Here is a 27718-nt window from a genome sequence, read left to right on the forward strand (position 1 = left end):
GACCATCCTTTTCTTTGCCTGTGAAATTTCTTTAATGCTCCCATGCTACTTTGAAGATTCTAACCAGGATTTCTAATCTCATGGTCATTAATTAAACCTAGTAGATTAATTTGGTAAGTCTCTGGTTGAAAAAACAGAAAATCCAGACCTTTGTTCCTATTTTATAGATATTCTTGACCATTTACTTTAATCATTATCTTGAGACAACGACAATGCCTCTCTAAAGGTCCCTTTGTCTGTGGATGATACACTGTGTATTCAGCTCTTATGCCCAGGTTACATATTGTGTCTTAAAAAATTGTGGCTGAAATTGGAATCTTAGTCTGGCTGTTTCTATTGGTAGGTGAAAGTGAGGACTGCAGGTGCTGGAGATCAGAGTCAAGATTAGAGTGGTGCTGGAAAAGCACAGCAGGTCAGACAGCATCTGAGGAGCAGGAAAATCGGGCAAAAGCCCTTCATCAGGAATGGTGCTGCATGGTGTCTCAGTGGTTAGCACTGCTGTCTCACAGTGCCAGGGACCTGGGTCCAATTCCATCCGTGGGTCACTGTCTGTGTGGAGCTTACACATTCTCACCGTGTCTGTGTGGGTTTTCTTTGGGTGCAAGACTGATTAATCCAGCTTCTCTTTGGATTTCTCAAATACCCATCAGATTATTCTCTCCATATTAACATGTTTCTATTGGTAGCCTATAATGAAGAAAAAATAAAGATGATTATTCCACCATTACTTGAACTGTGATTGTCTTCAAAGGGATGGCATTTGGGAACTGAGTTGTCATATCTATAATAGTTGTCATATCTATATCTATAATATATAATCTATATATATACTGGGTCTCCTGCTTTTTGTTTTTAGTAATGGTCTCTGCAGTCGACTTACACCCTATTAAACAGTTCCTCCAAACTGATACAAATATTATAAGTGCTGGTTTGGTTATATGTTTTGGTTTTCCCATCGATTGGCATGTCTTGCCTGTTTCAGAAACCTGCACCATGTCTTTGTGAACATCAGTAAAAGTGTCTGTTCATTGATGCTTGAGTTTTCTGCACTTCTGCATATTCTGCCAAATGTATTTCATAAGCTATTAGCAATGTGTCTTTATGATATCTGGACAGTACCACTACCTAATGAACAATCACCAACTCTTTGCCTGCAGGTCTGTTAAGAGATTTCCACTTCCTCATCAAAGTCCCGTTTTTAGCTTAATAAAATTTCAGAACGCCTTCATCTACTGTGTGGGTTGATTGTGCTAACTTAGTTAACTGAGCAACTACTTACTGATCCTCAGGTAAAGAAGATCTACTAAACATTTCTTTTGAATTGTACACAGCTTTAAAGAAAGTTTTGGTGATCCTCATATCTGCTTATGGTATCGCCACCCTGTGGTCATGTTCTTTGCTTATTCATTGCTCTGGCCATTATTCATGAAGGAAAAATACTTGGAACTTGCTCTTTTAACCATTTCATCTCTTTGACCTCACTTGGATATTCTGTGATTATAGGTGAAGATAAAACTTTCAGTTCTGCCAAATCATTACATAGGGCTAACTCAGTGCAAAATAGGGGTAATTTTTCAATAACTCCTTACTGTCACTGTTCCAGTATTAGGTCAAATTCTAAGTGCATTCAGCAAAAGGAATGGTTATATGCTCTCCACTAACTCCATTTATTAAAACATTGTCTTTCAAGGCACTCTCTGTTATGTCTTTCTTCAGCAAAAGTAGTTTGAGTAGTTCCTGTCTCCCTGAAGGAGAAAGTGAGGACTGCAGATGCTGGAGATCAGAGCTGAAAATGTGTTGCTGGAAAGGCGCAGCAGGTCAGGCAGCATTCAAGGTGCAGGAGAATCGATGTTTCGGGCATGAGCCCTTGTCACTTCCGCCCACATCATGGCCACTCCCACAGCCACTTCCGGCCCTCACATCATCGCTGATGCCATATGCTCAGTGACTCCCGCCACCCCTACTGCCATGATCACCACCACTTCCGCCCCCACCAGCGCCACTCACCTGCATTCTGCTGACACGGCCCCCACAGACCCCACTGTCACTATACCCACACCCCAGAACCCCGAGGGCAACATTACCCCTGCTCATGCCTCCACCCCCATTCCCCCCACCATCACACCCACTCCAGGTACTGGCACTGACCCCACTCCCAGCTCCACACCCACACCAGATCCCAGCTCCCGGCCCTGCCGAGTTTTCACCATCCCTCCAGACCTCCCACTCACTGAGGACGAACGATCAGTCCTCAGCAAAGGACTCACCTTCATCCCCCTCCGTCCACGCATCAATGAATTTAATACACGACGTGACATCGAACAATTCTTAGGTCGCCTCCGCCTCCGCCTCCGAGCTTACTTTCACAATCAGGACTCCCGCCCACCTTCCGAGGACCCCTTCGCCCACCTCCAACACACTGCATCCACCTGGACACCCCGGGCTGGCCTATTACCTGCCCTCGACCTCTTCATTTCCAACTGCCGCCGGGACATTAACCGCCTCAACCTGTCGTCCCCCCTCCCCCACTCCAACCTCTCACCCTCACAACGCGCAGTCCTCCAATCCCTCTGCTCCAATCCCAACCTCACCATCAAGCCAGCGGATAAAGGGGGTGCGGTGGTAGTCTGGCGCACTGACCTCTACACCGCTGAAGCCAAACGCCAACTCGAGGACACCTCTTCCTACTGCTCCCTCGACCATGACCCCACCCCCCATCACCAAACCATCATCTCCCAGACCATACAGAACCTCATCACCTCAGGAGATCTCCCACCCAGAGCTTCCAACCTCATAGTCCGGGAACCCCGCACTGCCCGGTTCTACCTCCTTCCCAAGATCCACAAGCCTGACCACCCTGGCCGACCCATTGTCTCAGCATGCTCCTGCCCCACTGAACTCATCTCTACCTACCTTGACACTGTCCTATCCCCGCTAGTCCAGGAACTCCCCACATACGTTCGAGACACTACCCACGCCCTCCACCTCCTCCAAGACTTCCGTTTCCCTGGCCCCCAACGCCTTATCTTCACCATGGATATCCAATCCCTCTACACCTCCATTCGCCATGACCAGGGCCTCCAAGCCCTCCGTTTTTTCCTCTCCAGACGTCCCCAACAGTACCCTTCCACTGACACACTCATTCGTTTGGCCGAACTGGTCCTCACCCTTAACAATTTCTCCTTTGAATCCTCCCACTTCCTCCAGACCAAAGGCGTAGCCATGGGCACACGTATGGGCCCCAGCTATGCCTGTCTCTTTGTTGGCTATGTAGAACAGTTGATCTTCCGTAATTACACCGGCACCACTCCCCACCTCTTCCTCCGCTACATTGATGACTGCATTGGCGCCACCTCGTGCTCCCGTGAGGAGGTTGAGCAATTCATCAACTTCACCAACACATTCCACCCTGACCTTAAATTTACCTGGACTATCTCTGACACCTCGCTCCCCTTCCTGGACCTCTCCATCTCCATTAGTGACGACCGACTTGACACTGACATTTTTTACAAACCCACTGACTCCCACAGCTACCTGGATTACACCTCGTCCCACCCTATCTCTTGCAAAAATGCCATCCCGTATTCCCAATTTCTCCGCCTCCGCCGTATCTGCTCCCAGGAGGACCAGTTCCACCATAGGACACACCAGATGGCCTCCTTCTTTAGAGACCGCAATTTCCCTTCCCACGTGGTTATAGATGCCCTCCAACGCATCTCGTCCACATCCCGCACCTCCGTCCCCAGACCCCACCCCTCCAACCGTAACAAGGACAGGACGCCCCTGGTGCTCACCTTCCACCCTACAAACCTTCGCATCAACCAAATCATCCACCGACATTTCCGCCACCTCCAAAAAGACCCCACCACCAGGGATATATTTCCCTCCCCACCCCTTTCCGCCTTCCGCAAAGACCGTTCCCTCCGTGACTACCTGGTCAGGTCCACACCCCCCTACGACCCACCCTCCCATTCTGGCACTTTCCCCTGCCACCGCAGGAACTGTAAAACCTGCGCCCACGCCTCCTCCCTCACCTCTATCCAAGGCCCTAAAGGAGCCTTCCACATCCATCAAAGTTTTACCTGCACATCCACTAATATCATTTATTGTATCCGTTGCTCCCGATGTGGTCTCCTCTACATTGGGGAGACTGGGCGCCTCCTAGCAGAGCACTTTAGGGAACATCTCTGAGACACCCACACCAATCAACCAAACCGCCCCGTGGCCCAACATTTCAACTCCCCCTCCCACTCTGCCGAGGACATGGAGGTCCTGGGCCTCCTTCACCGCCGCTCCCTCACCACCAGACGCCTGGAGGAAGAACGCCTCATCTTCCGCCTCGGAACACTTCAACCCTAGGGCATCAATGTGGACTTCAACAGCTTCCTCATCTCCCCTTCCCCCACCTCATCCTAGTTTCAAGCTTCCAGCTCAGTTACTGTCTCCTTGACTTGTCCGACCGGCCTATCTTCTTTTCCACCTATCCACTCCACCCTCTCCTCCTTGACCTATCACCTTCATCTCCTCCCCCACTCACCCATTGTACTCTATGCTACTCTCTCCCCACCCCCACCCTCCTCTAGCTTATCTCTCCATGCTTCAGGCTCACTGCCTTTATTCCTGATGAAGGGCTTTTGCCCGAAACGTTGATTTCGCTGCTCGTTGGATGCTGCCTGAACTGCTGTGCTCTTCCAGCACCACTAATCCAGTATTTGATTTTCAGCATCTGCAGTCATTGTTTTTACCCCAATGAGGAGAGTGTGCCAAGCAGACTAAGATAAAAGGTAGGGAGAAGGGACTTGGGGGAGGGGCGTTGGAAATGCGATAGGTGGAAGGAGGTTAAGGTGAGGGTGATAGGCCGGAGTGGGGGTGGGGACGGAGAGGTCAGGAAGAAGATTGCAGGTTAGGAAGGTGGTGCTGAGTTCGAGGGTTGGGACTGAGACAAGGTGGGGGGAGGGGAAATGAGGAAACTCCAGTTTCCTCAGATTTCTCCAGTTTCCTCATTTCCCCTCCCCACACCTTGTCTCAGTCACAACCCTTGAACTCAGCACCACCTTCCTAACCTGCAATCTTCTTCCTGACCTCTCCGCCCCCACCCCCACCCCGGCCTATCACCCTCACCTTGACCTCCTTCCACCTATCACATTTCCAACGCCCCTCCCCCAAGTCCCTCCTCCCTACCTTTTATCTTAGCCTGCTTGGCACACTCTCCTCATTCCTGAAGAAGGGCTCATGCCCGAAACGTCTATTCTCCTGCTCCTTGGATGGTGCCTGATCTGCGCTTTTCCAGCAACACATTTTCAACCCTGTCTCCCTGAATACAGTTATGGGTTTAACTGTAGCTTTGAGGAACAATGGATTGCTTTTCCTATTGACAAGAATCATTTAAATTTCTCATTTATCTTATTCATCTCTCCTGCACTCACCATCAGTGTTGTTCTTTGGTCTCCCAGTTATAGTTAAAGCTACAATTGGAGTCTTTGTGTTTTCATTCTGCAATACTTTTGCCGAGTAGCTCTTATGAAGCAGTAAATCTCGATTTTCCACATAACTTCCAACCTCCTGAAAGAATGTGTTGCACTTTGTTACAAAGTCAACTCTTTAGGTCTTTGATTTTCACTCAGCACCTTCCTTTCTGGTCTAAGAGGGACTTCTGAAGGCATTCCGAGCTGTCCCTTCCTTTTACTCTCTCACCTTACCTCCTTCTCAGTTCTATGGTCCGACAGAACAAAGTTCTAATTTTATGGATCAGCTGATAGTTGTCAGCCATCTCTGCTGCCTAAATTAACTTCAGCATGGGTTGTCATAACTGGAGGAAGAGAAGTTTTAATTTCTTTTAATGAGAATAATTTCTCTGAGATCTACATATGTGACATTTACTTCTAATGCCCTTCTCTAATGGTCAAAATTACTTTTCTTTAACCTTTAAAAAACAGTCTAGGTTAACCAAACCTGTTTCATTGTAATTCAAAACTTTTGCCTGCATGCTTCAGGAACTAACGTATACACACAAAGAATAGCCTTTTGTATTGCACCATGATCCGTAGAAACCCCTTCTGAAAGTGTTGCATCTATTTGTCAACGTCTATGCACGAGCAGTGCTCAGTTTTGCTACCTCCTCAAATGAAATGAAGAATACCTCCACGCCTTTTCCTCAAATTTTGGTAGGTCTTGTAACATTTAAACATCTGAGACTTTGGGTTAAGATAGAACTTTTCTCTGCATTTCAGCTCTTGTTCTTTAACTGTAAAGCAGTATTCTCTTTTTGATTCCCTCTCTTTATTCTTTGCACTCTCTCTTGAAATTCTAGTTCCAGTCTCCCATGTTCCACTTCACTCTCATGTACTTGTTCTTGTTCTCCTTCAAGTTCAAGATTTAAAATAAAATTGCAATGCTTCTGCCTTTTCTTTCCCTGCTTTTGAAATTTCATTTCTAACTGCTTAATTTCTTTTTCGTGCTCAAGCTACTTTAACTGTAACATGAGGTCTAGTGAGTTATCTCTCACAATTTTCCAGTGCCCTCTTCACTGTATATGCACTACATACAGCACTATCCATGCGTTGTCAGGTGGTTACCAGCGGTGCACGTTCTCCTGCTTCTGGGGTATTCCTAGATTCACACTGTTAGCATCATGTTTAAAGCATGCATGTGCACCAGGTCAAAATAGTGGGAATTGGAAATTACCCTTTTCAGCAGATGTAATGGGGGTGAAATAAAAAGAAAAACTTCTGAGGGCGTGTATTTGGAACAGGTGAAACTTTTTTGGAAATAGAAGATTACATTTTTAAATGTATTGCCACTTCACAGAATCACCTGTCTGACCACAGCTACATGAATGAAACTACAGGTATTGCCCGTTCTTAATGCTATAGCATAGTACAACCCTTTCTGAAGGAATTGTGTAGTTTCCCTGATGCCCAGTGCAGAATTACATTTTGTCTTTATTGAATGTGGGAGTTATAAAGACTTTAAAATATTGTTAAAGTCAACTTTTATTAAACACAAAAGGAAAAGCGAAGAAACGGCAAACAAAATTGTTGCATTTACTTCTGGGACTAAACAGGGATGCTTGCCTTTCAATTAATAACAAATTAACAGTCAATGAATGATGTCTTCACACAACTCGCGTCTATTGGAATTGGATATCAATTAAGTGCTAATGGCTTGTTACCCCTGACACGGTACTACTCTGTCATGGTAAAACTGATGTTCCCCTTGCTGGATGCCTTCATCTTCCTTCATGGAAGACTCCCAACTCTTCAGCATCCATCACATTTTCTCTTTGTCTGTTCCAGTTGTGCAGGTCACAGTATGCTAGGATTTTCCGGTTCCTCTGCCTGGGTGTACAGGCTTCAGAACCTCAACTTCAGGAGGTCCAATCATCTAGTTCACCATGGCCCTGGGTGAAGAATGTGTTGCTTTGCAGTTATACTTGGCTTCAGCCAAGGAGTTGCATGTCAGAGTCATTAGCCGTGGTTGCAGCCGTGGTTGTCTCCCAGCAACCATCCTTGTAAAGGAATCCAGTGCTTGATATGATTCAGAAATCCGAGAGTGGTCAAGTATATTGGCATCATGGCAGCTTCCAGGATACCTGGGGCAGACCTCTGAGAGGTGATATCGATGATCACAGATAACTTATAAATTGACTGAAAGAAATTCTTTTCTATTGATAAACCCCACTGCATCCTGATATAGAGCTCTCAAAATGATGAATACACAGTCTGCAATATCCTACAAATAGGGAGAGTCTGCTAAGTTGGCTAAGCCTACTCCTGAGCTGCAGTATTGACCTTGTCACAGAGGTGAGATGCGGTGGTGTGATCTTGCAGATGTTGCATCCATGACAGACTTGTTTAAAAAGAAAATTTGCCCATTCTGGGTATGGCGGTGGCTATTTTCATTGCCATTGTACATTTTTAGTTTGGATTCTGATGGAAAACAACATAGGCAGTGCTTCGCAGAGGCTATGACCAGTTCAACCCCTGTCAATCTAGGTGCTCCACCAGAACTTCAATATTTTTTGCTTGTGCTTCATGTTGACTCCATTATTTTTGAGCTTCCACATCTTCTCATCTAGCCATTTAATTTCAGCCTTCATTCACCAAAGATCCTCAGACAGCACCTTCCAAACCCATGACCATTTCCCTCTAAAAGGACAAGGGGAGCAGATACTTGGGAACACCACAACCTGCAACCTCCAAGCCACTCACCATCCTCACTAGGAAAATACTGTTGTCCGTTCACTGTCACTCGGTCAAAATCCTGAAATTCTCTCCCTAAGGGCTTTATGGGTCTACCTACAGCACGTGGACTGCTGCGGTTCAAGAGGACAGCCCATTACCACCTTTTCAAAGGCAGCTAGGGTTTGGGATTAAATCCTGCCCAGCCAGTGATGCCCACATCCTACAAGTGAACAAAAAAATTCTCCACTTTACCCCTGAGCTTCAGATACAGAGAAACCTCGATTACCTGGCATTCGATTATCCGAATATTGGATTATCCCGTAAGATTGCAAGGTCCCGATGCTCAGCTAAACTATGTTATCCAGTATTCAATTACCTGGAATTCAATTAGCCAAGTGAAATACTCCCAGCCCGTATCCTTTGGATAATCAAAGTTCCTTAGTATATTGTTTAGTTTTGTCAACTATTGTGATGCACTGTATCTCCATCAAAGTCAGGGTAATGGTGACCACATTACAACCCTCCCTCAATAACTCATGCCCTTCAATACTCTATCCTCTTCCATTCTTAAGTGCTGAATTGCCCCTCTCCCCCACCCTTTACAATTATTGTCACTTCAACATCCCAGAATTCTATTCCTACAAATTCCACAACTTGCCCACCACAGTAGTGGCTTTTGATTATGCCCTTGACTTTCACTGAACAAACCCTCAGGATTGACCATGGTTGATTTGAAACAATAGACCTGACTGAGGACTGAACAGATCACCGACTGAGTTTGTGCAGCTCTCTGAGTTATTGCAAATCTCTGAATTGGTTGGAATTGACCTGGACATTGACTGTTGCCCAATCTCTGGACTGAAACTATACAGAATCCCTGTCCACTCCAAGTATCTCCTGTATTCCTGATGAAGGACTTTTGCCCGAAACTTCAATTTTACTGCTCCTCGGATGCTGCCTGAACTGCTGTGCTCTTCCAGCACCACTAATCCACTCCAAGTATCTGACAGGGCATGTCCAAGCCTCTGAACTAAGATCAGGCAGTGCCCTTAATGCACTGTGGTGGGACTGACTGACTGACAACATTCCACCTTGAGTTGATGGAGGATTGCTCCCCTTGGACATTGGGACATAGTAATTTGGTTGAAGCACATGCAGTGTGTTTGCCGAATAAACTGCTGGAACAGGCTGCAGTTGTGACATGATGTAGCAAGGTGCCCTATAGCAACATGTCCACCCACTTTTCTATGTCGACAACCATGACAAGATGCCTAGCTTTGTGCTTGCCCTAAAAAACAAGGAGAAACAGAAGCACAGTGAGCATCTAGATCTGAATAATGCAACAATATGCAAAAAGGGAAAGCAAGACAAGGCAGTGAATATCCAAGTAGGTGTGAAAAGATTGAGCACTTTGATAACAAACTAATAACCCTGAGATTCACCTTGTTCCAATGTATGTGGTAGGTGCCTGCCCCTGTATGCAGAATGGCTTGCAGCAATATTGCAGTGAGGTCCATTGTGCAGTTTGAAGTAGTCGACATTATTATAAGTGAATGGGAGTTGTGTCACGCAGATGTAGAATGGTTAGTGTGTGTCCGATGCCAATCACGTACCATCAAAAGATCACCATGGCGGTCAAGAGACTGTGTGGACTTCCCGTCTCGAGGTGATTCCTCACAGGGCATTAGGGACTTAAGAAAGACTGTGATGTTTGAACTTTCAGCTTTATTTCTTTGTTCTTCAACTTAAAACTAAGAAGGTCTGTGATATGTAACTTTTAACCTTACTTCATATGTTTTACACTATACTATAATTACTGCAATGTTTAACTTTTAACTTTGTTCTAAATAATACTGTACCTAGGTACTTGTACATAAGATAGCGCCTTGTGTAGCGACATTATACACTTTTCATTGTACTCCTGTATTTATGTACTTGAGAACATGTGACAATAAAATCAAAATCGCCTTAGATGAAGAATGCAGGCAGTTGCTGCCCATGGAACATGCTCTAAGCTGTTGGGGAATGCTGGTGAAGATGAAAGCCTGAAGATTCAAGTGGTGAGCTGCAGACACCAGGTACCTTCTCCGATTTTTGTATTGAGAATTATTGATAAGGAGAAAGTGAAGACTGCAGATGTTGGAGATCGCGTCAAGAGTGTAGTGCTGGAAAGGCGCAGCAGGTCAGGCAGCATCCGAGGAGCAGGAGAATCAATGTTTCAGGCAAGAGCCCTTCATCAGGAATGAGGCTTGTGAGCCGAGGGGGTAGAGAGATAAATGGAGCGGGCTGGGGTTGGGGGGGAAGGTAGCTTAGAGTGCGATAGATAGATGGAGGTGGGGGTAATGGTGATAGGTTAGAGAGGATTGTGGAGCAGGTAGGTGGGAAGGAAGATGGACGGGTCGGACAGGTCATGAGGGCGGTGCCGAGTTGGAACGTTGGAACTAGGATAAGGTGAGCGAGGGAAATAGGGAAACTAGTGAAGTCCACATTGATGCCATGTGGTTGGAGCGTCACAAGACGGAAGATGAGGCGTTCTTCCTCCTGGTGTGGCAGTGGAGGAGGCTTAGAACCTACATGTCCTTGGCGGAGTTGAAGTGTTCGGCCACAGGCCAGTGGGGTTGGTTGGAGATATTCTTTTGAAGCCCTCTGCAAGTAGGCGTCCTGTCTCCCCAACATAGAGGAGACTGCATCGGGAGCAACAGATACAGTAACTGACGTGTGGAAGTGCAGGTGAAACTTTGGATGTGGAAGGCTCTTTTGGGGCTTTGGATGGAGGTGACAGGGGAGGTGTGGGCACAGGTTTTGCAATTCCTACGGTGGCAGGGGAAGGTGCTGGGAGGGGAGGGTGAGTTGGTGGGGGGCGTGGACTTGGCAAGGGAATCGCGGAAGGAATGGTCTTTATGGAAAGCGGATAGAGGAGGGTAATATATCTCTGGTGGTGGGGTCTGTTTGTAGGTGGCAAAAATGGCAGAGCATGATGTGTTGTATACGGAAGTTGGTGGGATGGAAGGTGAGGACCAGGGGGGTTCTGCCAATGTAACTGTGGAAGATGGACTGTTCCACATAACTGACAAAGACTCAGGCTTAGCTGGGGCCCATGTGGGTGCCCATAGCTACCCCTTTCGTCTGGAGGAAGTGGGAGGATTCAAAGGCGAAATTATTGAGGGTGACAGTCCATCACCGACCTATCACCATTACCCCCACCTCCTATCACACTCTCAGCTACCCTCACACCTCCCAGTCCCACCCCTCCCCTCCCATTTATCTTTCTATCCCTCAGCTCACAAGCCTAATTTCTGATGAAGGACTCTTGCCCAAAACATCGATTCTTCTGCTCCTTGGATGCTGCCTGACCTGCTGTGCCTCTCTAGCACCACACGTTGGATTGGGAATTATTGATGTCTAATTTCTCTCTCTGCCTAGAAAAATAGCAAGCTGCATATAAGTGAGGTGGTCCAACAGGTATGAGATTCTTGCTCCCTGTGTGGGCAAGGAAAAGGTCTGCGGGGAGGGTGAACCAACTGACCATGGCACCACGGTGCAGAAGGCCATTCAAGAGAGGGGAGCTAAAAGACAAGTGGTAGTTATAGGGGATTGTATAATTAGGGGGACAGTATTGTTTGTGAGCCGGATTAGGAGTCCCACATGATGTGTTGCCTGCCCGGTACCAGGGTGCAGGATATCTCTGACTGGCTTGAAAGACCACTGGAGCGGGAGGGGGAGGATCCAGTTGTGGTCCACGTTGGGTAGGATGGGGACCTGTTTGGGGATTATCGAGCACTAGGAACACAGTTAAGGAACAGGTCCTCTAGGGTCATAATCTCCAGCTTTTGCCTGAGCCATGTGCAAATTGACTTCGGGACAAGACAATTAGGGAAGTAAAGACATGGCTAAGGGAATGGTGTGGGAAAAAGGGGTTCCATTTCATGGGGCATTGGCATCAGATTTGGATCCGGGGGATCTGTATCGATGGGACGGTCTCCACCTGAACCGATCTGGAACCAGCGTTCTCGTGAAAAGGATAAACAGGGTGGTCACTACGACTTTAAACTTGTAACTCGGGGAGGAAGGGAAAGGGAAAGCAACAGGAAATATGGTGATAAATGAAAAGGTAAGTAGCAGGTTAGTATGTATGCAGGAGGGTTTAAGTTCAGGGCAGACTATGAAAGAAGCAAAAATGAAGGACAATTCAGGAGATATTAGAGATGTTGTGAATCATGACAGTAAAAAAATTAGCAGAAAGGCACTTTACCTGAATGCTTGTAGCATTCGTAACAAGGTTGATGAGTTAATGGCACAAATCATCGTGAACGAATATGATTTAATAGTTGTGGTTCTGTTCGCTGAGCTGGGAATTTGTCTTGCAAATGTTTCGTCCCCTGTCTAGGTGACATCCTCAGTGCTTGGGAGCCTCCTGTGAAGCGCTTCTGTGCTGTTTCCTCCAGCATTTATAGTGGCCTGTCTCTGCCGCTTCTGGTTGTCAGTTCGAGCTGTCCGCTGTAGTGGCCGGTATATTGGGTCCAGGTTGATGTGTTTGTTGATAGAGTCTGTGGATGAGTGCCGTGCCTCTAGGAATTCCCTGGCTGTTCTCTCTTTGGCTTGCCCTATAATGGTAGTGTTGTCCCAGTTGAATTCATGTTGCTTGTCGTCTGTGTGTGTGGCTACTAAGGATAGCTGGTCGTGTCGTTTCGTGGCTAGTTGGTGTTCATGGATGCGGATCGTTAGCTGTCTTCCTGTTTGTCCTATGTAGTGTTTTGTGCAGTCCTTGCATGGGATTTTGTACACTACATTGGTTTTGCTCATGTTGGGTATCGGGTCCTTTGTTCTGGTGAGTTGTTGTCTGAGCGTGGCTGTTGGTTTGTGTGCTGTTATGAGTCCTAGTGGTCGCAGTAGTCTGGCTGTCAGTTCAGAAATGCTCCTGATGTATGGTAGTGTGGCTAGTCCTTTGGGTTGCAGCATGTCCTCGTTCCGTTGTCTCTCCCTTAGGCATCTGTTGATGAAATTGCGTGGGTATCTGTTTTTGGCGAATATTTTGTATAGGTGTTCCTCTTCCTCTTTTTGTAGTTCGGGTGTGCTGTAGTGTGTTGTGGCCTGATTCACTAGAGAGGAAGAAAAGGACAACCAACTCCCATTCCTAGACGTGATGGTACAGAGAACACCGAATGGAGAATTCACCACAAAGGTTTACAGGAAAGCCACACACACAGACCAAGTCCTAAACTATGAAAGCAACCACCCCAACACACACAAACGAAATGCATCAGGTCACTATTCAAAAGGGCCACAACACACTGCAGCACACCAGAACTACAAAAAGAGGAAGAGGAACACCTATACAAAGTATTCGCCAAAAACGGATACCCTCGCAATTTCATCAACAGATGCCTAAGGGAGAGACAATGGAACGAGGACATGCAGCAACCCAAAGGACTAGCCACACTACCATACATCAGGAGCATTTCTGAACTGACAGCCAGACTACTGCGACCACTAGGACTCATAACAGCACACAAACCAACAGCCACGCTCAGACAACAACTCACCAGAACGAAGGACCCGATACCCAGCATGAGCAAAACTAATGTAGTGTACAAAATCCCATGCAAGGACTGCACAAAACACTACATAGGACAAACAGGAAGACAGTTAACGATCCGTATACACGAACACCAACTAGCCATGAAACGACACGACCAGCTATCCTTAGTAGCCACACACACAGACGACAAGCAACATGAATTCGACTGGGACAACACTACCATTATAGGGCAAGCCAAAGAGAGAACAGCCAGGGAATTCCTGGAGGCATGGCACTCTTCCACAGACTCTATCAACAAACACATCAACCTGGACCCAATATACCGGCCACTACAGCGGACAGCTCGAACTGACAACCGGAAGCGGCAGAGACAGGCCGCTATAAATGCTGGAGGAAACAGCACAGAAGCGCATCACAGGAGGCTCCCAAGCACTGAGGATGTCACCTAGACAGGGGACGAAACGTTTGCAAGACAAATTCCCAGCTCGGCGAACAGAACCACAACAACGAGCACCCGAGCTACAAATCCTCTCCCAAACTTTGAATGATTTAATAGCCATCACGAATATATGGTTGCAGAATGGCCATGACTGGGAATTAAATATGTAGGCATGTCAGAGTATTCGGAAGGACAGCTCTATGACTCTACCATATTGGTGCCAATGCCCAATAAACACAGAAACAGACCCATCGGTCCAATCCCTCCATGCCGACCAGATATCCCAACCCAATCTAGTCCCACCTGCCAGCACCCGGCCCATATCCCTCCAAACCCTTCTGATTCATCTACCCATCCAAATGCCTCTTAAATGTTGCAATTATACCAGCCTCCACCACTTCCTCTGGCAGCTCATTCCACACACGTACCTCCCTCTGCGTGAAAAAGTTGCCCCTTAGGTCTCTTTTATATTTTTCCCTTCTCACCCTAAACTTACACTCTCTAATTCCCCACCCCAGGGAAAGGACTTTGTCTTTTTATCCTATCCATGCCCCTCTATAAGGTCACCCTTCAGCCTCCGACGCTCAGGTTTCCTTTCCCAAACTAAGCACATTTCATTTATCTGAATTAAACTCCATCTGCCACTTCTCAGCCCATTGGCCCGTCTGATCATGATCCCATTGTAATCTGAGGTAACCTTCTTTGCTGTCCACTACTCCTCCAATTTTGGTGTTATCTGCAAACTTACTAACTATACCTCTTATGCTCACATCCAAATCATTTATATAAATGATGAAAAGTAGTGGATCCAGCATCCTTGTGGCACTCCACTGCTCACAGGCCTTCAGTCTGAAAAACAACCCTCCGCCACCACGCTCTGTCTTCTACCTTTGAGCCAGTTCTGTATCCAAATGGCTAGTTCTCCCTGTATTCCATGAGATCTAACCTTGCTAACTAGTCTCCCATGGGGAACCTTGTCGAACGTCTTGCTGAAATCCATATAGATCATATCTACCGCTGTGCCCTCCTCAATCCTCTTTGTTATTTTGTCAAAAAACTCAATCAAGTTTGTGAGACTTGATTTCCCATGCACAAAGCCATGTTGACTATCCCTATTCAGTCCTTGCTTTTCCAAATACATGTACATCCTGTCCCTCAGGTTCCCTCCAACAATTTGCCCACCATTGACGTCAGGCTCACTGGTCTATAGTTCCCTGGCTTGTCCTTACCACCTTTCTTAAATAATGGCACCACGTTAGCCAACCTCCAGTCTTCTGGCACCTTACCTGTGCCTATCGATGATACAAATATTTCAGTAAGAGACCCAGCAATCCCTTCCCTAGCTTCCCACAGAGTTCTCGGGTACACCTGATCATTTCCTGGGGATTTATCCACTTTTGTGCATTTCAATACATCTAGCACTTCCTCCTCTGTAACATGGACATTTTTAAAGATGTCACCATCTATTTCCCTAACATTCCCTAGCATTCTATAACTTTCATGTCCTTTTCCACAGTAAATACTGCTGCCAAATACTCGTTTAGTATCTCCCCCATTTTCTGCAGCTCCACACAAAGGCTGCCTTGCAGATCTTTGAGGGGCCCTATTCTCTCCCTAGTTACTCTTTTGTCTTTAATGTATTTGTAAAAACCCTTTGGATTCTTCTTAATCCTATTTGCCAAAGCTATCTCATGTCCCCTTTTTGCCCTCCTGATTTCCCTCTTAAGTATACTCTTACTGCCTTTATACTCTTCTAAGGATTCACTTGATCTGTCCATACCTGACATATGCTTTTTTCTTTTTCGTAACCAAACCCTCAATTTTTTTAGTCATCCAGCATTCCCTTTACCTACCAACCTTCCCTTTCACCCTAACAGGAATATCCTTTCTCTGGACTCTCGTTCTCTCATTTCTGAAGGCTTCCCATTTTTCAGCCTTTACCTGTGAACATCTGCCCCCAATCAGCTTTTGGAAGTTCATGCCTAATAGCAATTTCTTTTTCCAATTTGGAACTTCAGCTTTTAGATCTGGTCTATCCTTTTCCATCATTATTTTAAATCTAATAGAATTATGGTCGCTGGCCCCAAAGTGCTCCCCCACTGACACCTCAGTCACCTGCCCTACCTAATTTTCCAAGAGTAGGTCAAGTTTTGCACCTTCTGTACTAGGTACATCCACATACTGAATCAGAAAATGTTCTTGTACATACTTAACAAATTCCTCTCCATCTAAACCCTTAACACTATGGCAGTCCCAGTCTCTGTTTGGAAAGTTAAAATCACCTACCATAACCACCCTATTATTCTTACAGATAGCTGAGATCTCCTTACAAATTTGTTTCTCAATTTCCCTCTGACAATTATGGGTCTATAACACCATCCCAATAAGATGATCATCACTTTTCTTATTTCTCAGCTCCACCCAAATAACTTCTCTGGATGTATTTCCGGGAATATCCTCCCTCAGTACAGCTGTAATTCTATCCCTTATCAAAAACACCACTCCCCCTCCTCTCTTGCCTCCCTTTCTATCCTTCCTATAGCATTTGTATCCTGGAATATTAAGCTGTCAGTCCTGTCCATCCATGTTTCATAAATGCTATGTTATCCCAGTCCCATGTTCCTAACAATGCCCTGAGTTCATCTGCCTTCCCTGTTAGGCCCCTTGCATTGAAATAAATGCAGTTTAATTTGTCAGTCCTACCTTGTTCTCTGCTTTGTCCTTGCCTGCCCTGACTGTTTGACTCGCTTCTGCTCTCAACTGTACCAGTCTCAGATTGATCTCTTTCCTCACTATCTCCCTGGGTCCCAAACCCAACCCCCCCACCACCCCCATCACACCCACACACCACCACCTTACTAGTATAAATCCTCCTGAGCAGCTCTAACAAATCTCTTGTGAATATATTAGTCCCCTTCCAATTTAGGTGCAATCCGTCCTTCTTGTACAGGTCACTTCTACCCAAAAGAGATTCCAATGATCCAAAAGTGTGAATCCTTCTCCCATACACCAGCTCCTCAGACATGCATTCATCTGCTCTATCTTCCTATTCCTGCCCTCACTAGCTCATAGCACCAGGAGTAATCCAGATATTACTACTCTTGAGGGCCTACCTTTTAAATTCCTGCCTAACTCTCTGTAATCTCCCTTCAGAATCTCAACCTTTTCCTTACTATGTTGTTGGTTCCAATGTGTACAATGACCTCCTGCTGGCCCCTCTCCCCTTTGAGAACATTCTGCACCCTCTCTGAGACATCCTTGATCTTGGCACTAGGGAAGCAACACACCATTCTGATTTTTTGCTGCTGGCCACAGGAACGTCAGTCTGTACCTTGGTCTAGAGAATCCCCTAACACAATTGATCACTTGGAACCTGACGTACCCCTCATTGCGTTAGAGCCAATCTCAAAACCAAAAGCTTGGCTGTTTGTGCTACATTCCCCTGAGAATCCATCACCCCCCACATTTTCCAAAAAAAGTGTACTTGTTTGAAATGGTGATAGTCACAGAAAACTCCTGCACTAACTGCCTACCTCTCTTACCTTTCCTGGAGTTAATGCATCTATGTGACTGTATCTGTGACTTTTCCCCCTTCCTTTTACTGCCATCCATCACATCCCTTGCTCTTGTAAATTCCTCATTGCCTTTAACTGTCTATCCAACCGATCCATTTGATCTGATAGGATTCGCAACCAATGGCATTTATTGCAAATATACTCCTCTGTAACTCGTAAACTCTCCCTAAACTCCCACATCTGACAAGAAGAGCATATCACTCTTCTAAAGGCCAGTTTTGCTCCTTCACAATCTACAGACCCAGAAAATAACACCATCTTATTCCTCTCCAAAACACTGCTCCAGTTTAAATTAATAGCTATGGCTTAAATTTTAAGTTTAATCAAAAGACATATTTCAATAAAACATATAATTAAGAAAGAATCCACTCTACTCACTACTGCAGACTTACTGTAAGGCCATGCTTAAATATTCACTTCTGTTTCTGTTCTGTGACCTCTCCCAAACAGGTTCCTACAAGATTAATTGTGAATTTCACTGTTTGTTAATTTTCCCAGACTCACTCTGATGTTCAGCGATATGTGAAATCAAACAGCAAAGAGTAACAACAACAGTCCAGACATCAACGATTTTCAATAGGTTTTGCATTTTTTCACATGTTTGTTGCTCATCTCTCATTGCTTTTCAAAAAGTAGTGGTGAACTGCCTTCTCGTACACTGCAGTCCATCTGATGTGGGCACATCCGGAATGCTTGGAGAAAAAGAGTTTCAAGTTTATTGACCCAGCAATTGTGAAAGGGCCACAAGATAATTCCAAGTCAGGATAGTGTAAACCTTGAAAGGGAAACAATGGGTAGCAATTTTCCCCCTATTTGTTAATGGGATATGGTCAGTGCTGGCTCGGGCAGCATTAATTGTCCTTGCCTAATTACTCAGAGGGCAATTAAGTGTCACCTACATTGCTGTGGATCTGGCCACATGTTGGTTAGACCAGGAAGGTTGGTAGATTTCCTTCCCTAGTGAACCAGGTGGGTTTCTACAAGAATTGACAGTGGTCACATAGTTGCCATTAGACTAAGCTTTGTATTCCAGATTTTTATTAATTTCAAATTTCTGCATCTATCATGGTGGGATTCAAACTCAGAAAGGTGGTGTACCCATATATCTGCTGCCCTTGTTCTTCAAGGTGGTAGAGATTGTTGGTTTGGAATGTTCTGTCAAAGGAAACTTGATGACTTGCTTCAGTGTATCTTGTGCATAATAAACACTGCTGCCGCTGTGCACTGGTGATGGGGTGAAATTTAAATGGGCTGATATATCCTGGATGTTTTTGAGCTTCTTGTGTGCAGCTGCATCAACAACCCTATGTAGAGGATTACATCACAATAATGATTTGTTCCTTGTAGTTGGTGGGTGAGCTCTAAGGAGGTGTACTCTGCATCTCAGAATTCCCAGATTCTGCCTTGCCATCACAGCCACAGTATTTGCAAGGCTATTTAATTCAGTTTCTGATCAGTGATAACTTCTAGGATGTTGATATAATTGGCTTGTGAGATTCACTATTTTTAAATTCTATCAGTTTATAAAATAATTTTACAAACTACTTCATTAATATATACAGGAAAATCTGCAAAATGATTACACACATTATACCTTTGTGAACGCCTGTAGTAAGATTTGGTGAACTCTTGCAATAAAAGTAATAACCTCTTGTTATAATGTGATGAACTCTATTTCTATGACTCTAAATGTCTTATGTATGGTGCTATAGTCACCAAGTTCATTTAAAATGATAACAATATTCTTTCTTTTAAAAACTCACATCTATGAAGAAAGGAGGGTGTAGGGATTAATTCTGGGGAATGTGGGGAAATTCAGGTTAATTTTGTAGTAATCCTAGAATCCTAAGAGCATCTGATCCAGCGGGGTCTAGTAGTTTCGGCAGGAAGTCAGAGATTTGTAATGGTGGTGAAAAGGATGGAGGAATGTGGACTGGAGGGGATGGAGTCAGAGACCTGTGCAGAGTAGATTACTTACAGTGTGGAAACAGGCCCTTCAGCCCAACAAGTCCACACTGACCCTCCGAAGAGCAATCCATGCAGACCCATTCCCCTACATTTACCCCTTTACCTAACACTACGGGCAATTTAGCATGGCCAATTCACCTAACCTACACATTTTTAGACTGTGGGAGGAAACCAGGGCACCCGATGGAAACCCACGCAGACACGGGGAGAATATACAAACTCCACACAGACATTTGCCTGAGTCGGGAATTGAACCCGGGTCTCTGGCACTGTGAGGCAGTAGTGCTAACCACTGTGCCACCGTGCCACCCAGAAAGGAGATTGAAATTTGTGGTGGCTGGGTGGACGTATGAGGAGGAAGAGTGATGGGTGTCACATGCATCTGGGGGAATTGGAGACCTGAGAATAGCATTGGAGGCTTTGGTGAATGCAGATCAGAAAAGTTCAGATAGATAGGGAGTGTCAAACCTTGGTGATGGGGGTTTGGAGGTTGGTGGTATTGTGTAACTGCCTGGTTACTGGTTTCTGACTGCTGAAGGTTAAAGCTTAGATGAGGTGTAAAAATAAGGCTCAGCCACCCCAGTACAATGTTTAAAGTACCAGCCACCTTCCTGGGAATGTGTCAACTTATTGCAGGTGCCCATGCTGCATCAGCCATTGGTAAAATGGACAGGTTTGGATCAGTATTCATATTTTTAAAGCTCTAATTTCTGACCTGACCGAAACTCATCGATCTTTTGGGGTTAAAATTCTCCTGTATAATTCTGATTGTAATTGCTGAACTGTCCCATTGAGTCTCCTTCAGATCTCACCTCCTATCTCCTATACCACACCAAAACAACACATTCAATACCTCAAATTTTATCTCATTTTCTCCAGTGGTTATAGACATTGATCAATAATTTCAAATTTTGTTGTTTCCCTGGTAGATTATCCTAAAAAGTATTTATGTATTTTCATTTGTTTTCTTTTTTAATGGAAAAATAAAAACTTGTATAAATTTATTTTCTTTATATTTCAGATGGTTGTCTGAAATGTTAAATTGGTAATGTATATTTCGTTCAAAGATTTTAGAATCTAATACTGTTATGTGTTGTTAACCCAATAACTGCTTCTCCACCTGTTTTTTTCCTGTTTTTGCTTGGCCCTCTCTATCCCTTCACCAGAACTGAAATGATGAAACATTAATTATGCTGTCGATTTTACTAGTAGTTATCCCTCCATTACAATTGTTCTGAAACTGCCATCTTTCATAAATGCACTTTTGTTTTCCTCAGCTGAAAATTTGCCTTCACCATGGTTGACAGCCATATCTGTTCCAATCCTCAGTCACTTCCAACAACCACTTACCTGCTCAAACCACCTGCCACAAGTATAAGAGATGCAAACCCTCGTTTCTGTCTTTTCATTTCTCTCTGTCCGGGATCCTAACATTTTTCTTTCAGTTGTAAACGAGTTGAACTTCCTCTTAATATGCTGCATTCATCGCTATGGTGTGATCTCTTTTACATCAAAAATATTAAATGCAAATTATGTGTCTGCTTTATAGAACACCTCTGTTTGAACTGTAAATCTAATTGTGAGCTCTCTGTCATGTTACTTTAATTCTTTTGCATATACTGAGTCTGACCTCTCTGTATTCAGCCCCTACACTTTTTCACTAACTTCAATATAAGCTAGAGCTGTAGCCTTTCAGACTTAACATTAAATACTACAAATCCACGTGATGACTTCTCTCCTTTTATTGGGTAAAATTGTTGGTAATTATTTTGCTTTTTCCATTTACATCTCTTTCAAATCCATATGTTGGTTCTTTACTTGCTCTGGTAGCATCTATCTTAATCTTGCACCTATTTTGTAATTTAATCTCATGTATCTTTGACTCTCTCACAGATCCACTTATTGTTCTTTCTTCACCTCCCCTTTTTCTGCTTAGATTCTTGCTTAAAGCCAGGTAGATCTCGAACTTTTCAATCAGCCAGAAATGTAACTGTTTCTCACTTCATAGTTGCTGTGTGGCTTGCTGAGTGTGAACAACATTTTCTGTTTATATTTCAGATTTCCAACATCTGCTGTATTCTATTATTGTATTAATTTCTCATTCACCTTTTGAATACTGACAAAACCTTTTACAAATTTCTAGTTTTCTCCCAGAATTACAAAAGTGTGCTTCTGGTTTCGCCATACCACCAGTTATGAGTCACAATTTTCATAAATGTATTTACCAGAGACATGGAAAAAATGCATCAAAATCTGAATGCTTCATGCAATCCATTCTCTTTTTACCCCTTTGACAAAGTATATTTACTATCAGCATTTGATTAAGACCAGCTACACAGACTTTGTAATTTAGCACGATCTTGGTTTGCAAAAGTTCTTATTCATGTAACCTTTATGCAACACCACCCCCACCAGCCCCTCCTGTTGTGAGAAGTTACAGAATTTTCCAACCCTTCCATTACGCTGTATTGTGTGGTTCTTCTGCAGTCATATCTCCAAGGAATTAAACAATCTTAACACATTGCATAATGATGAACATGCCCTGAGTGCACATCACTCACATTGCCTCGAGGGAAGTCGCAGCATGCCAACTTGGAAAATGTAAAGAGAACACAATCTGAAAACTATGACCTAGGGCAGGAGTGCTTGATCTCTGGGAAGCTATAATATAATTTTTTTTTGTTTTAAAAAAAGCTTAGTTTTTTTTAAGCATTGAAAGCAAAATCCCAAGTGTTCTGCAAAATTTCATAACCACGCCTTGAAACTTCCTTAAGGATAGAAATAAATGCAGTTATGCAACTTGCCTGGATGTTGCCCTCTCCACCTTAAGAGAAACAAGTGAACCTGAGCAGTTTTTAATTTTGGAAAATACTTAAAGGTTTGTCTACTCTTAGGGAACATGTATAAAAGAAATCTGTTCCGTCAGTGGCGCAAAGGAGAATTAAAACTTTTAAATGATTGAGTACCCTGCTGAGTAAAACATTTTAGGCTGGATACACTGAACTGATGAACTTAGTGTGTTATTGTGCATAAACAGATTGAGTTCTCCATGTTTGTGCATCATCACAATTTGCTACAGAACGAGAAACAGGTAAAAAAACGTTTTCACTGATATATTCGGGCTGAACCCGAGACATTACACGTGTAGTGTCTCCCACCCATCCTCCTTCTCTAACCAAAATAAAAGAAGGTTTGGTGTTAGTTTTTATTTATTTATTCAATCTCTCTTGGCAATTTAGAGCAAAAGGGATCAAGGCTAGGGTGGTTGCCTGCTCCTGTTCCAGGATGTGGGAAGTAGGGGTCACCACTAGTGTCCCTGCTGACTTTGCCTGTGAGAAGTGCACCCAACTCCAACTCCTCACAGACCATGTTAGGGAACTGGGGTTGGAGCTGGATAAACTTTAGATCATTTGGGAGGCTGAGGGAGTGATAGAGGCATTATTGGGAGGCCATCACAGCTAAGTTGCAGGACAAAGGTAGCTGGGCGGCTGTCAGGAAAGGAAATAGGCAGTCAGTGCGGGGTCCCACTGAGGCTGTACCCCTCAACAATAAGTGTACAGTTTTGGATACTGTTGGTGGGGGGAAATGACCTACCAGGGGAAAGCTTCAGTGGCAATGTCTCTTGCACTGAGCCTGGCTCTGTGGCCCAGAAGGGAAGGAGGGAGAATCGAAGAGCAATAGTGATAGGAGATTCAATGCTGAGAGGAACAGACAGGAGATTCAGTGATTGCAAATGATGTCATAGCTAGGAAAAGGGATGAGGACTTGAAAAGAGAATATGGGGAGTTAGGTTGGAAGCTAGAAGGCAGGGCAAGCAGCATAGTAATCTCAGGATTGCTACCGGTGTCACAGGATAGTGAGGCTAGGAACAGAGAATGAGTGCAGAAGAACACGTGGCTGCAGGGCTGGTGTAGGAGGGAGGGCTTCAGATATGTGGATTATTGGGATACCTTCTGGGGAAGTTGGGACCTGTACAAGGAAGACGGGTTGCACCTAAACTGTTGGGCACCAATATCCTGGGCTGGAGGTTTGCTAGAACTCTTTGGGAACGTTTAAGCTAGTTTGGCAGAGGGTGGGAACCAGAGGATGTAGTAGCTAGTGAACAGCCAGATACAGCATGCAGAAAGTCTGTGAGGAGGGATAGACAGTTGATAGTACAAAGTTGCAGTCAGAGTGATGGGTTGAAGTGTGTCTGTTTTAACGCAAGAAGTATCAGGAATAAGGGTGATGAATTCAGAGCATGGATCAGTACTTGGAACTATGATGTTGTAACCATTACATAGACTTGGATATCACAGGGCAGGAATGGTTGTTGGATGTTCCAGGGTTTAGATGTTTCAAAGGAATACAGGAGTAGGTAAAAGCGGTTGGGGAGTGGCATTGCTAATCAAGGCTGTAGAAAGGGAGGTCATCGAGGAGGGTTTGTCTACAGAATCCATATGGGTGGAATCAGAAACAGGAAAGGAGCAGTCATTTTATTGGGAGTTTTCTACAGACCCCCTAGTAGCAACAGAAACACAGAGGAGCGGATTGGCAAGTAGACTTTGGAAAGGTGCAGAGGTAACGGGGTTGTGGTCATGGGTGCCTTTAACTTCCCTAATATTGATTGGAGCCGTCTTGTTCAAATAGTTAGGATGGAGCAGTTTTTGTCAGGTGTATCGAGGAAGGATTCCTGACTCAATATGTAGATAGGCTGATTAGAGGGGAGGCCCTGTTGGATTTGGTGATTGTGATCTTAACTCCCTGACCTTTATGATAATCATGGAGAGAAATAGGAGCAGACAGTATGGGAAAGTATTTAATTGAGGGAGGGGGAATTACAATGCTATTAGGCAGGAACTGGGGCACCTAAGTGGGAACAGATGTTCTCAGGGAAATTCTCAGAGAAGCTATGGCTTTTCTCATTGGATCGAAGAAGGATGAGAGCTGATTTGATAAAGGTGTACAAGATGATGAGAGGCATAGATAGAGTGAATAGTCAGAGACTTTTTTCCCAGGGTAGAAATGGCTATCACAAGGTGGCATAATCTAAAGGTGATTGGAGGAAGGTTTAGGGGAGATGTCAGAGGTCAGGGCTTTACACAGAGAGTGGTGGGTGCATGGAATGCACTGCCAGCAGTGGTAGTACAGTCAGATACATAAGGGACATTTAAGCAACTCTTGAATAAGCTCATGGATGATAGTAAAATGAAGGTTATGTAGGTCAGTTTGAGCTTAGAGTAGGATAAAAGGTCGGCACAACATCAAGGCCTGTACTATGCTGTATTGTTCTATATTCTATAATTAAGATGTACAGAAAGGTGCAGGCATTGTGAACTCTGTATTTTATTGGAAGAATTATCTGGCTGATGTTTAAAGGTTGAGCTGACTGCTTATTTTGTTCACCATATGTGTCCTAATTGTGACTTGTTAGTGAAAAAGAGAGTGATCGCTGAGTTTCTAGCTTCTCCCTTAAAGCTCTAGCCACCCCTTCTTGTGGTGAAAGTTGTTAACATCTAACAAACAGCAAAGGGATAGTTGCTGGGAGAGCAACATAAAGTCCATTGTGCCCTGGGAAGTCAAGTATTTTGTATTTTTGGCATAGAGCAATGGCACCTTGAACTCACCATCCACTGCAGCTGGTAAGTTACTTAGACATCTTGGATCCTTCTTGCCTTTGGGATCATATGAAAGCAGTTGAGAGATTGGGGCTGCAGCATGCCCTATTCCTCCATTATGATCAAATTTCTCGATGTAAAGTGAGACATCCAAACAAAATAACATGGTACAGTAGTGACAGGTACAGTCAAACTGGAAGTCGTGATCCTCAACCTGCATGTAGGCAGTCCTTGGATGATGATTAGTTGCACCTTTTAGCCCTGAACTAGGAGCAGCATCAGGCAGAACTATGTGACAATCCAAATGCCCTATTTAAGGATGTACAATTGTGTGGTTTTCTCCATAAGGCCAATATAAAGCCTCCTTATAATGTTCCTGTCATTGTGCTGTCCAGCAAGCCATCTGTTTCATTTGGTAATTCATCTTAATCATTTTGTTTTATTTCAGACAAACTTTCAGTGGCTATGCAACTTAGTTGGTATGGCACAGACATCATTGCCTTTGGTTATCGGAACAAGACTAACAGGCAAAAGGTCAGTTTGAAGAAATAGGAGCAAAATAAATTTTTGTAGCAGCCTATAAAACATGGAGAGGCAGAAGTTGGTTTCAGGTGATAGATTACAAATAATCTGGAATGCCCCCTTAAAAACAACAATGAATACCTTCCCTTGCACTAACAAGGGAAGTACACAAAAATCTTGTGCAAATGGTGATACAATAACCATCAATAACAATGTTATGGAAAGGTTCCAGGATGCCCTGGATTATCTTCTGCAAACAATCTCTGAGGTGAACAAAATTATTCTAATGGGTGATTTTAATGCCAGAGTTAAACAAAACCACTTTGTCTGGAGAGGCATCATCAGTCAACATGGAGTTGGAAAGGAAAACACATGGAATTCTCCTACTTTTGTTGTGTGCCAAGTATGATGTTGCTAAAACCAACACCGTATTTCAACATGGAAGGGAAATACAAGACAACCAAAGAATAGCTATGACCTAAGCATTGGCATCTCTTTCACTATGTATTTGTCAGTCAGAAGGGGAAGACTGATATCAAGGAGGCTCCTGTCATACAAGGAGCTGGCTACTGGACAGACCATTGCTTAATCCACACAAGTCAGATCTAAAGATCCGGCCAATATATGGTAAATCAATTTACTAGGCATAGCCAAGGCTAAATTTCAAACTCCTGAAGAACCCTACTGTTGCCTTAAATCTCTTGACCTAACTTGACTTGGTTCTGTGATTTTATCTTCTTGAAGTGACATGGAAGATGAATGGTAATAGCTCCATAATCAGGTCTTCAAGATTTCAGTGGGATTCTGCAAATTTCAGCACCAAGACTGGTTTGAAGAGAATGCTGAAACATCTCCTGTTGTCTCAGTAGAAAAAACATTCAGGACATTGTGAAAGCATGTATCATGCCTCTCAGATAGATGTTACAGTTCATCTATTTTGCATTCCATCAGTCATTCTGCATTTTCCTTAAAGCATACTGGGTTTGTGTTTTCCTTTTTTTATGAGCTCGATGCCTAGTTTTTCCTGGGGGATGTCAGAAGACTTGTATGTGAGATTTACAACTATTGATCAAATTATAAATGCATGCATATGGAAGTAAAACTGTGCCTATGGATGACTCCATGATTATGTCTGGAAAGAGTATGGCATTGAACTAAAGATTAAAATCAAATTCTTCACCAGTCGATTGTTTTCATCACCCTGTAGTGTGTTGTAGAACCTGAGTTTGTTATAGGTGTGAGATCAAAGCACTGGAATGCTTCCCCAAAAGCACCTGAGTTCTGATATGAGAATTTGTTGACAGAACATAATCACAAACAATGACATTTTGCAAAATGTCCAGTTTACAGAGGAGGAAGTCCTGGGTGTCTTGAAATGGTTAAAGGTGGATAAATCCCCAGGACCTGATCAGGTGTACCCGAGAACTCTGTGGGAAGCTAGAGAACTGATTGCTGGGCCTCTTGCTGAGATATTTGTATCATCGATAGTCACAGGTGAGGTGCCGGAAGACTGGAGGTTGGCAAACGTGGTGCCACTGTTTAAGAAGGGTGGTAAAAACAAGACAGGGAACTATAGATCGGTGAGCCTGACCTCAGTGGTGGGTAAGTTGTTGGAGGGAATCCTGAGGGGCAGGATGTACATCTATTTGGAAAGGCAAGGACTGATTAGGGATAGTCAACATGGCTTTGTGCATGGGAAATCATGTTCATAAACTTGATTGAGTTTGTTGAAGAGAGAAACAAAGAAAATTGATAAGGGTAGAGCAGTAGATGTGATCTATATGGACTTCAGTAAGGCGTACGACAAGGTTCCCCATGGGAGACTGATTAGCAAGGTTAGATCTCATGGAATACAGGGAGAACTAGCCATTTGGATACAGAACTGGCTCAAAGGT

General features: G+C 44.2%; 1 long non-coding RNA gene across 1 annotated transcript in view; it reads left to right on the plus strand.

Moving 5' to 3' along the window:
* Nucleotides 1-27005, plus strand: part of LOC140483057 (uncharacterized) — a 44630-nt gene extending 17625 nt beyond the window's left edge. The window contains exons 2-3 of the long non-coding RNA XR_011961872.1: nt 10156-10261; nt 25750-27005. This is a non-coding gene — a long non-coding RNA (uncharacterized lncRNA). The remainder of the gene's footprint in view (nt 1-10155; nt 10262-25749) is intronic.
* Nucleotides 27006-27718: the final 713 nt, after the last annotated feature.

Source organism: Chiloscyllium punctatum, chromosome 11 (assembly GCF_047496795.1).
Source record: "Chiloscyllium punctatum isolate Juve2018m chromosome 11, sChiPun1.3, whole genome shotgun sequence".
Classification (NCBI taxonomy): domain Eukaryota; kingdom Metazoa; phylum Chordata; class Chondrichthyes; order Orectolobiformes; family Hemiscylliidae; genus Chiloscyllium; species Chiloscyllium punctatum.